Source organism: Nyctereutes procyonoides, unplaced genomic scaffold (genome assembly GCF_905146905.1).
Source record: "Nyctereutes procyonoides isolate TBG_1078 unplaced genomic scaffold, NYPRO_anot_genome, whole genome shotgun sequence".
Taxonomy (NCBI): domain Eukaryota; kingdom Metazoa; phylum Chordata; class Mammalia; order Carnivora; family Canidae; genus Nyctereutes; species Nyctereutes procyonoides.
Window position 1 is genome coordinate 6,639,161 of NW_026575130.1, and position 11,294 is coordinate 6,650,454.

Here is an 11,294-nt window from a genome sequence, read left to right on the forward strand (position 1 = left end):
CCTGGGATCGAGTCTCACATCAGGTTCCTCTCAGGGAGCCTGCTTCTCCCTCCGCCTATGTCTCTGCCTCTTTCTCTGTGTCTCTCATGAAAAATAAATAAATAAAAATCTTAAAAAAAAAGACTTTAGGAAAAGTGATAGTCACATATTAAATGAACCATATTCCAATTGTTCAAATATGGTACCTGTGGTGGTGGGGGATTAAAATGGTAAATTACTTTGGCCTCATAGCCAAAACATCTGTCGTTCCTTTGTGTGTTTGCCTGTTGTTTTTCCTATATTCCTGCAGAAACTTTTATCTGAGGTTAAAATCAAATTTTCCTCCACTGTAGCTTTCACTTCTGGTAGATAGTACTCTTAGAAGGGAAAATATCTAAGAAGGGTGTTTCCATTTGACTCTGATTGTGATGAAGGTGGTAGGCATACCAGGAAGCTTGGTAAATTTATCTAGTGTTACTTTATTAACTGAATGCTTTACAATTACTCTTGCAATAAGAACTCTGTACATAATTCCTCTTCACTGTTTCCTTTTATTTTACCTCCTGGTAATTTATAAACATATGAACAAATTTTGACTTAAAGTGAGAATTTAGCAAATTTGACTGTGGCAATGTCATTAAAGAGTAGAAGACTTTATGAAAAACATTGTAACAACAGTAGGAAAATCTTTCTTTTATGCTGGTCACTGACTTACAGAAAAACTATTGTTAAGGACTCACATGTTAAAGAACAAATGAAACAAAACTAAAAAAAAATTCCTAATTATTATTATTTTTTATTTTAAGAAGAAAAAGTTAAGTTTTTTTTTTATGATAGTCACTTTTAGGAGTCAGACTGGGTAAGAGGGAGAATTTTGTGGGGGAATTTTATAGTGGGAAGATCAGAGGGAATCTGGAGGGTCAGAGCTGATGTTGCTCATACTACTATTTTTGGAAATGCTGACTTAGAATTCTTTCTTCCTTACTAAGTAGTATGGATTATTATTCAAAGTTTAAAGTGTTTCTTTGAAGAAAAACAGAATTTCCCCTAAGGAATTCTGGAAGTTTCTCTTATCCATAACTAAATAGCTAAAGTTATGAAATTTTATTTAGAAAGAAAGTGATTTTTTCCATACTTATCAGTTATTCTTTCCTTTACCATGTATTTGTTGGGCTAGTCACCAGACAAGAAATTGAAGATATAGTAATGAAGTAGGCATGCACTTATTTTTAGGAATGCTGCAAAATAGAGTATTTAAGCCAGTGTTTCTCATTTGTATCTAATAACAGTATGCATAGACAATGATAGTGTTTGCAATGTACACTGGAATAATCTGCAGGGAATTTATGATGATAATAAAATATAGGGTAGTTTGAGAGAAAATCAATATTTAATTTACTAAAAATTCAGTATTTAATTGCATAAACATCTAGGTAAAATAATATGAAAAACTTTTATAAGATTTTTAAATTATGATCTCTTCAGATTCTTGGTAATAATCCCTGATGAGAAATTATTTGGTTAAACAGCAGAGAATACTTTTTTATTGAGAGAGAGAGTGTGTGTGTGAGCAGGGAGGAGCAGGAGGAGAGAGTTCTGCACTCCATGTCCAGTGTGGATCCAGAGGCAGGGCTCAATCTCGTGACCCTGTGTTCATGACCTGAGCCAAAATCAAGAGTCAGATGCTTAACTGACTGAGTTACCTAGGTACCCCAATAACAGAAAATACTTTTAAAACACATTTTTACTATTTAAAAATTTATACCAGTTGAAATTATTATCTGAGTCTGTGTATGAGTGATAGATGTAATGTTAAAGTATAATGTAAAGAGATATAGAATGTAATCATTTTTCATATCAAATGTATTTTATTTTATTTTTTTAATAAATTAATTTTTTATTGGTGTTCAATTTACCAACATACAGAATAACACCCAGTGCTCATCCCGTCAAGTGTCCCCCTCAGTGCCCGTCACCCATTCACCCCCACCCCCCGCCCTCCTCCCCTTCCACCACCCCTAGTTCGTTTCCCAGAGTTAGGAGTCTTTATGTTCTGTCTCCCTTTCTGATATTTCCCACACATTTCTTTTCCCTTCCCTTATATTCCCTTTCACTATTATTTATATTCCCCAAATGAATGAGAACATACACTGTTTGTCCTTCTCCGATTAACTTACTTCACTCAGCTCAAATTTATTTTAAATAATAAAATATTTTTATTAATTATTAATTAAATTTTATTTAAATAAAAATATTTATTTTAAATAATATAATCAGTAGAAATACATAGGTAAAAGAGTTATCCTGTAACTTACTTGTGTACTGCTATGACAGCATATAAGTAACATCAAAGAGAAGTATCCAACATAAGTGAAGATTGGGGCCAGCCTCACTTTCAGCTTATCAGCCAGCCCTTTATAACTATAACCTTAGGCTGTTTGCTCTGCTTCATTGGTGTTTGGATCATGAACCCCTTCAGTAGCTCCTTGGGCTCTATATCCATCCATGGTGGGCAGTGGTGGGCTAGCTATTGAAGCAGATATTCAGGTAATATATTTGGCTTATATTTAGCATGTCATGGTATAACAGTGACTAGAGCTGGGTGTTGTCACTCTTGGTTTTTGCTGCCCATGATGACCAGGAGGCACACATTTAATCTTCATTCTATAGTAGCAGTCCTTTGAGGAACTTTAGAAAAAGATACTCTTGGCTAGAGGTGGTTGGCCCAGGAACTCTGACCACCCAGACTCTCCCCAGCTTATCTAAGAGCTGGTAAGAGCAATAGTCACAACACACCTGTGATTCATTTGTAGCACATTGCATGGGTACTTGCCACCAAATGCATTGTTTACTGATACAGGAGGAGAATTAAAAAAGTGTTGTGCTATGCAGTTGAAATTTAAGAAGCTACCTTTTTGGTATTTTGTAATTGAATGAATATTTGTATTTTTACAAGGTAAAAATAGGGTACAGCAAGTTCTTCCAAAATTTCATAGATTTGCAGTATATTAAGAGCTCATGCTTTTTGAAAAGAGGCAGAATGAAAGTATATCTTTGCATTGTTTTTTTGTAAATCCAATGTTGTTTTTGTCAAGTCATCAAACTACCCTTCAGGCTGGGTAAGTTCTCACTATATGGAGGCCCATCAGCTGGGCAGTCCCTGACCTTTCATAAAAACAATTACAAAATATGTGTCATCTAATATCTACTCAAGGGAAATTGAAGAAGACATGAGTGACTATCCCTCTGGACCTAGTATAGGTTGTTAGCATTTAAGAATCTACTTTCAGAAGCTCAGTGTTTTAGGCTTCTCCAGAGAAACAGAATCAATAGGATGTATTGTCTCTATCTCTATTTCTATCTCTATATTATCTGTCAAGAGATTTATTCTAAGAAATTGACTGATGTGATTGTGAAGGCTCACAAGTCCAAAATGGACAGAGTAGGCCAAGAGGTTGGATGCCCATAGAAGAGCTGATTTTTTAAAGGCCTTCCACTGTTTGGATAAGGTCCACCCACATTATAGAGGATATTCCATTTTACTCAAAATCTACTGATTGAAATGTGTTAGGTTATCTAAGAAATACTTTTCATGGCACCATACAGACATATTTCACCAAATATATTGGTGCTGTGGCCTAGCTAGGTTGACATATAAAATTAACCATTACACTAGGATAGGTTCAGTTTTAGGGACATGGAGAAAGCCCAGGTTTAATCCAAACGTCAGCAGCTTTCTCCTAAATATGAACACCTAGATCTCATAGTTCCAGAAGAAAAAGGAGGGTTTTACTTTTCTCACATCTCTTCCCTAAGGTGAGCTTGTGCATAAATTTGGAATTTTGTTATGCCTTCTTACTGATCAAAACACTTAGCTAGTTAAGTGAGACTCATCCCCTTTTCTAGTTACAGGAATCAGGACCACTACTTGGGTATTGCATTCAGACCTTTACTCTTAAATTGGGCAGATGTCAGTTGGGCAGAATAAACTAGGTAACATTTATAAAAACCACATGCCAATTTCAGTTTCCAGTACCTTACATCAGTGAAGTTATTTAATCCTCACAGAACTGTAGGAGTGAGTCTAATTATCCCCATTGTACAGATGGAGAATTTGAAGCAGAAAAAGGCTCACTTGATCTCTCGCTCTCTCTTTTTTTCAAGATTTTATTTATTTATTCATGAGAGACACACAGAGAGGCAGAGACACAGGCAGAGGGAGAAGCAGGCTCCATGCAGGGAGCCCGGGACTCCAGGATCGCGCCCTGGGCCAAAGAGAGGTGCTCAACTGCTAAGCCACTCAGGTGTCCCAAGGCTCAATAGATCTCTTAAGGCCACATAGATAGTGACAGAACCAGGATTAAGATTGAAAGAGCCTGGCTTTAGCGTCTGTTCCTAATTGTAATCATCCTGGGTGCTAAATCAAAGAAGCAAGCTGCAGAGTACCCAGCAAAGCCCTCAAACAGGGTGGTCCCAGGTCTTGGAGCCACATTAACAGAGAGTGAATATTGGCAGCATTTTTTTTTTCAGCACCAAATGGAGAGTAAACCCAAATAGGGCTCTACTGATAGATAGTGATTGTACTAGAAATATACACTGACTAACTTCATTAGCAGAGTCCTAGGTGATGGCTTTAATATATAAGCACTTTGGTTCTTTCAAATGACATGAAAGGACTGAAGTACACAGAAGAAGTCAAATAAATGGACAGTGCAAAGACAGAAGGAGACTGATGTGCACCAGAACAGAGACAGTGTCTATAAGAATTTTCACCAATTATTAGAGAGGAAATATTTGGAAATTTGTATTGGAGCCTTATTGCATATGAGTTGTAGTTTTACACAATGGGCCTTTGAACAATGGGGGTATTAAGGCTCCAAGCACCCCAAACCCTCATTGCACAGTTAAAAATCCATGTGTAAGTTTTGACTCCCCAAATTATAATTAGGTTAGTTATAATTATACTTCATTCAATACTGTAGGTTTAGTGATTATTCAATAATTCTCTTCATTTTCTTCACGAAACCTGAGTTGAAGGGTACTTTGAGCTATTGTGCCTTGAGTTGCTCTTCTGTACTGGGAGACCAGACCCTACCTTGACTATCATGGTCAAGATTCTGGTGGTCATGGTTAATCTGCCAGTCTTGGGGTCAGTCTTGTCCCCTTTCATGATACCACCTGGGTATGCTGTCTTAGGTCTGTGTTCTGGAAATTCATAGTGATTGGCTTCTCTCAGTTGAATGCAGTTAAGTGGCCCTCCACAGTGCCTAGCTCTTGGACATTGTGTCTTAACTCGGGGTGGAAATACAAATTCATATGCTCTTGAACAAACTACTGATGTCTGAAGTATGAGGAAGGCTGATTAGAACAAGAAGTAACAGCAAGAGCTGTTGAGCTGTTTGAATACATTGGCAGAAAAGATAAAAAAAGAAAACTTATCTGTAAAACTGATTATGTGGATAGTCTTCAGAATGATTTAGAGGCTTTGGAGTAATCAGGCCATCACAAGCTTGGCTGTGGTTATAAGATGTTCTCTCTCTTCTTTTACATTCCTGGCTGACATTCAAAATTCTGAGAGGTGGCAGTTAAGGCTTCACACAGCTGTCAGCATCTTTGTGGGCATCTGAGTGGGCATGGGGCCTGTACATGGCAGTGAGTCTGGCACGGGCCTTCCTCTCTACACTGGGGCTCTGGGTGAAGTATTGGCAAGGCTAGCCTCCGTATTACGTGGGCTTGCATTGAGGAAATGTCTTGACTTCCACCTAGTGGCAATTGCAAATGGGTCAATCATTCTTTCCTGTTGAGGGACATTTCAGACTAACAGCCTTTCCAAGCATGGGACTTGGGGACTTCCTAACTGCTTTCTATAAGGGCAGGCCTAATCTGAGTGCTAACAAAAAATATAACCTTGTTGGGTGCACCTTCAGAGAGAAACTTAATTTCACAGCAAGTATCAAAGGGATGTTCTCATCAAAGGGAAAATGAAAACTTAATTTTTAATAGTAAAGTTAGTTTACTATTAAAAGTCAAAACTGCATGTTTTCCAATAATTATGAGAAAGCAAATATATGGTTAAATTCCTCTCTGTTCTCAAAATTACTGTTTTATTTGACACAGAGAATAATAATGCAACATTCTAGATTAATTTATATCATTTATCATTTTAAATCACTTGCATTCATGTACTAATGTTACGTCACTTGGAAAACTAAGAAAATTAGAATACTGATTTATGTAACCTCTTCCTTATCTCTCATTATATTTTTTCCTAAAGATTTATATGTAAAATATACTCTTTGTCAATGATTAATGACAATTTAAGATACTTTTACTTCTTGGAAATTGTTTCAACATTTTTTTTTAACTTAGAAAAATCAAACTTGGGCAGCCCGGGTGGCTCAGCGGTTTAGCACCGCCTTCAGCCCAGGGCCGGATCCTGGAGACCTGGGATGGGGTCCCACATCGGGCTCCCTCCATGGTGCCTGCTTTTCCCTCTGTCTGTGTCTCCGCCTCTCTCTCTCCCTCTCTTTGTGTCTGTCATGAATAAATAAATGAAATCTTAAAAAAAAAAAATTCCCAAGCCTTTGAAAAAAAAAATCAAACTTTTATTCCATATTTTGCTCAATACTTTGCAATCAATTTAATGTCCTCAAAATTTGGCTTCTATTATGCAATTTAATACTCTGATTTGATTCTGAATATAAAGATCCAGTATAATTTTAAAATACAGTAAAACTATAAATATTTGATTAAATTTTGTATCTATGAAATTCCTTTGTTAATGTTAAATCAATAGAACATTCTATAAAAATAAAAATATGATGTACTCCTAGTTTTAAATGTTTGCTATATACAAGAATATAGAATTGTAAAAATTAAATTCAAATTCTTTGGACACATGTATCAATATGATTATTAAAGCATAGAGTGTGGCTTTTTAAATGTGATGTTTTAAAGGCAGGGAGGGAAGATCTCACATCATCAGTTTTAGGTTAGACAGACTGGCCTTGGGCACAGAATGCAGCATCTTAGCTGCAGTTTTATCATCTGAAAAATGCACGTGATAAAATACACATAACGTTTGTTGTGGTGATAAACTTATCTAATGTTTTTAAGCACCTAGTATAATGCTGAGAACATAAGTCTCAAAAAGACCTTTATTATTATGATGATACATAATAATAGTATTGTTTTCTCTTAATATTTACTTCTCAGCTAACCAATAATTCTGTCTTAGTTTTATACCAAGAAAAACATGTAGTATGTGACAGTGCAATAATCTTTTAATGTTTTTATCAACTTACTTAGAATTATATTAAAATTAATATTTCTCTTTTTTTGTCTATAAAAATGTAACTATGCAGCCATACCCATGTAGTTACATTTTTGTAGACAAAAAAACTAGTATTTTTTTCTGGTTTATTTTATATTTTTCTTTTCCTGCTTCTTTAGATTTTATCAGAAATTTGAATTTTCTTAATAGGAATAAAGAAATATCTATGATATGTATGGACTAAATTCAATTAATATTCTCCAGTTAACTATTGATATTCTCAGTTAAATATTAATGCCTAATTAAGTAGTTGAAAACATTATACTTGGTTACATTATTAGCCTAAGTGGTATACACATCATTTATGTTTAATCATAAATTTATGAAAAATGATTTTCATCTCCCAGTTTAAAATTTGAGTGATTAAATTAAATTTAGTGAAACGCATTTGACCCTAAGTCTCCACTGAGAAAGGTTTTTTTAGGTAACTAAAATTACAAATTGTATCATCATTTCCATTGAGAAGAGTTATTTTCTCCCTCTTTTTATTGTCTTATGATTTTTAAAAGGTCTCAGCTTATTGAAATGTCTATAGTATTGAATATGATCAAGTAGGTCGTAGACTTACAGCTTTGGCTCAAGCAGATCCCATAAATTGGGGAAGAATTCTCATTGTTGATTTAAGTGGTTCTGATGACCAATGCCGAAATCATAGCAACTTGGTTCTACTCATTTCAAAAAAATATATTTACACAGCGTTGTTGGAATACATAAAAGATGATATTTGTTTTTTCTGTATTAGTCCTTAACAGCATCATTAGTAGCACAGCCCCCATTCACATTGCAGAACTAGTTATTCAGGGAACTCTGATTCATTATTTTTTTTTTATTTTATTTTTTTTTTATTTATTTATGACAGTCACAGAGAGAGAGAGAGAGGCAGAGACACAGGCAGAGGGAGAAGCAGGCTCCATGCACCGGGAGCCTGACGTGGGATTCGATCCCGGGTCTCCAGGATCGCGCCCTGGGCCAAAGACCGGCGCTAAAGCACTGCGCCACCCAGGGATCCCGGGAACTCTGATTCAACAGATAGTGTGCTGTTAGGCTGCTCACTTCACTCCTTAACTTTTTCCTTTTTTATGAAGTATGCTCCATGTAGTCCCTGCATTCCTGGAGGTGAGGGCTCAGAAATCTGTTTATTTCACAAATAACAGAGTATAATGGGGTTCTTTCTGCTTTTTAACTCTGGGCCCAAATAATTATCATCTACTTGAAAAGACTAGATACAGATATAGATATAGATGTGAATATAATATAGAGATTGGTTTTGATGCTAGCAAAACTCATCTAAATGCAGTAAGGGAAAATAGTCTGGGGTTCTAGAATATAAAGTATAAAAGGAAAAGTAAAGATAAAAGTGGACCAAATTTTTCACTTTCATATTTTGAGTTTTAGTTGCTTGCATTATAATCTATTTCTAAAATATTACAAGGAAATATTGTATATGTGTATATACATGTATTTACATATCTCCCTCTCTCCATAACTATATAATCCATATCTATGTTTATGCATATATATATTTGTACATAAGATTTTATTAACTTTGTAAGTTGAATATAAGACTACACTTGGGTTGAATTTATGTTATTACTGATAAATGAAAAAAAAAAAAAGACCAGTTTGGTTGTATTATTCTTTTTCAGTAATAAAGCTGAGGTATCCTAAGTTATTTCTTCCAGTTTAGTTTTATAGTTTGATATGGTGAAAAGGTAGACCAACTTCTTTCATTTCAGGAATTACATTTAACATACAAGTCTTTAGCAAGGGGATGTCTGGGTGGCTCAGCAGTTGAGTGTTTCTTTGGCTCAGGGCGTGATCCCAGGATCCGGGATGGAGTCCCTTCCCTCATCGGGCTCCTTGAGATAACCTGCTTCTCCCTTTGCCTGTGTCTCTGCTTCTGTGTGTGTGTGTGTCTTTCATGAATAAATAAATAAAATCTTAAAAAAAATTTTTTAGCAAGTATTACCTTTTTTTTGTACAAAGGAAATGAGAAAATTTTATTATATGTTTTATATAAATTACATAAAAACCCTATAAAAACTTCTCATAGAAATTAAGAGCTCAGGATAAAAATATATTTGTCTTTCTGAGTAACATTTATACCTCAATACACTCAGTTTTCTAGAGAGTCTATTTATGATTGCAGTTTTCTTTATGGGCACAATAGTGATGGAGAAAAGAATAGAAAACTTGCACATTTAGTTAGTAAGCAATAAGATTTTGGTGTCCTACTCTTTTCACTTCCCCCAACCCTGATTAAAATGAATTTCACTAAACTAACTTATATTAAAAAAAAATACATCCCCTACTATGCACAAGGTGTTAGATGACTCCAACCAACTCTGTAAAGGTATCCTTCTAGAGGATTGTACTCAGTCCTGGGTATCATACTTTCAACAATATATCAAATTATACTTCTTCTGGGGGAAAAGTCCACGAAGACAAGAGATTTAAAACCATTCCATATAGGAAGAGTGAACAAAACTACTTAACTACTTAAGAGGAAAAGAAAAGGATCAGGGGAATGGTTAAAGCTCTCTTCAACTATCACAGGGCTCTTTCCTGGAAAAGAGTTGAATTTGTTCTGCATAAACCTAAAAATGATCACAGAGCTCCTGGCTGACACTGTAATGGAAGGATTTAGTCTAGATATAAAGATGAATTTCTGGGACAGCTTGGGTGGCTCAGCGGCTTAGTGCCGCCTTCATCCCAGGGCGTGATACTGGAGACCGGGATAGAGTCTCGCATCAGGTTCCCTGTATGGAGCCTGCTTCTCCCTCTGCCTGTGTCTCTGCCTTTCTCTCTCTCTCTGTGTCTCTCATGAATAAGTAAATAAAATCTTTAAAAACAAAATAAAGATGAATTTCCCTATGGTCGGGTCTGCTCAAAGAAAAAGATTGACAACTTGAGATGTAGTGAGTGAGCATAGCCTGGATAACCCCTTGACAAGGGGTGGCTCTTTCGTAAGGGGTGTGGTTGGATTAAATTACCTTCAATAGTCTTCAAACCTGAGATTCTATAATTTGTTTTAACCTTGTGTCAGATTTGTTCTAAAGAGCTGAGAGCTGGAAGAGCTGTTGTCTTTACTTTTTTTAAAAAAGGAGATTTGTACGTTTATCATACATCAATACAGCAATCCCATAATTGTCTACATGAGAGGGATATTTAATATTTCATGCCAGGTATGATTCCTGTTGTTAAGAATCAAATTCATCTTGTTTTACTTATGCAATCTTTATATGGAAATATCTTCACAGAAGCCATTGCATTGTGTTCATAAAACTTCATTTGAGATTTTAATGGTCAAAATTTGTGGCCAGTGGTGGACTTGTATGCTTGTTTAAGTATGTAAATATTTAATATTGGTTGTCTGAATCACTCTATGTTACTCTCTTTGGTATGAAAAGTAATGCTTTGAAGGGCTGTCTTTTCTCTTACACCCTGATTCCACGAGTTGCTCGGCCTAATGAATAAATACGGTAATTTTCAGACGTGAGATTTGAAATCAGATCTCTCTGGAGATGTGTCTCACTCCTTGACATAAGAGGTCAAATGACTTACATAGGGCTTTAGAGATTAAAAAATCAGGATTTAGTGATATATTGGATTTGTTTGCTCCACATAATTCCTTCCAGATTCTTTTGTATTCTCACTATCTCTGACTTTAATAATGGCGGGGGGGAGAGGAGAAAGAAAGAAGAGCTTCTGGCTTAAGGTATCTCTAATTTGCTTCAATGCAAGGTTGAAAAAAATTTTTAAGAACTTAAATTATCAAGGAATTTGAGAAATTGGAAGGAGAAAAAAAATAAAGTTGCTTCTAAAATTAGAAAATTAGAAAGAAAGTGTAAAGACTCTTTTCTCCTTTAGCCTTCCTTTAGAATTAACCCCTTTAGGGAATAACTCTGGAGCTAATGGTCTCCCACTGGTGGATCTTCATACATAGATATATTCGAGTAATACTCTCATCTGTCAAGAAATA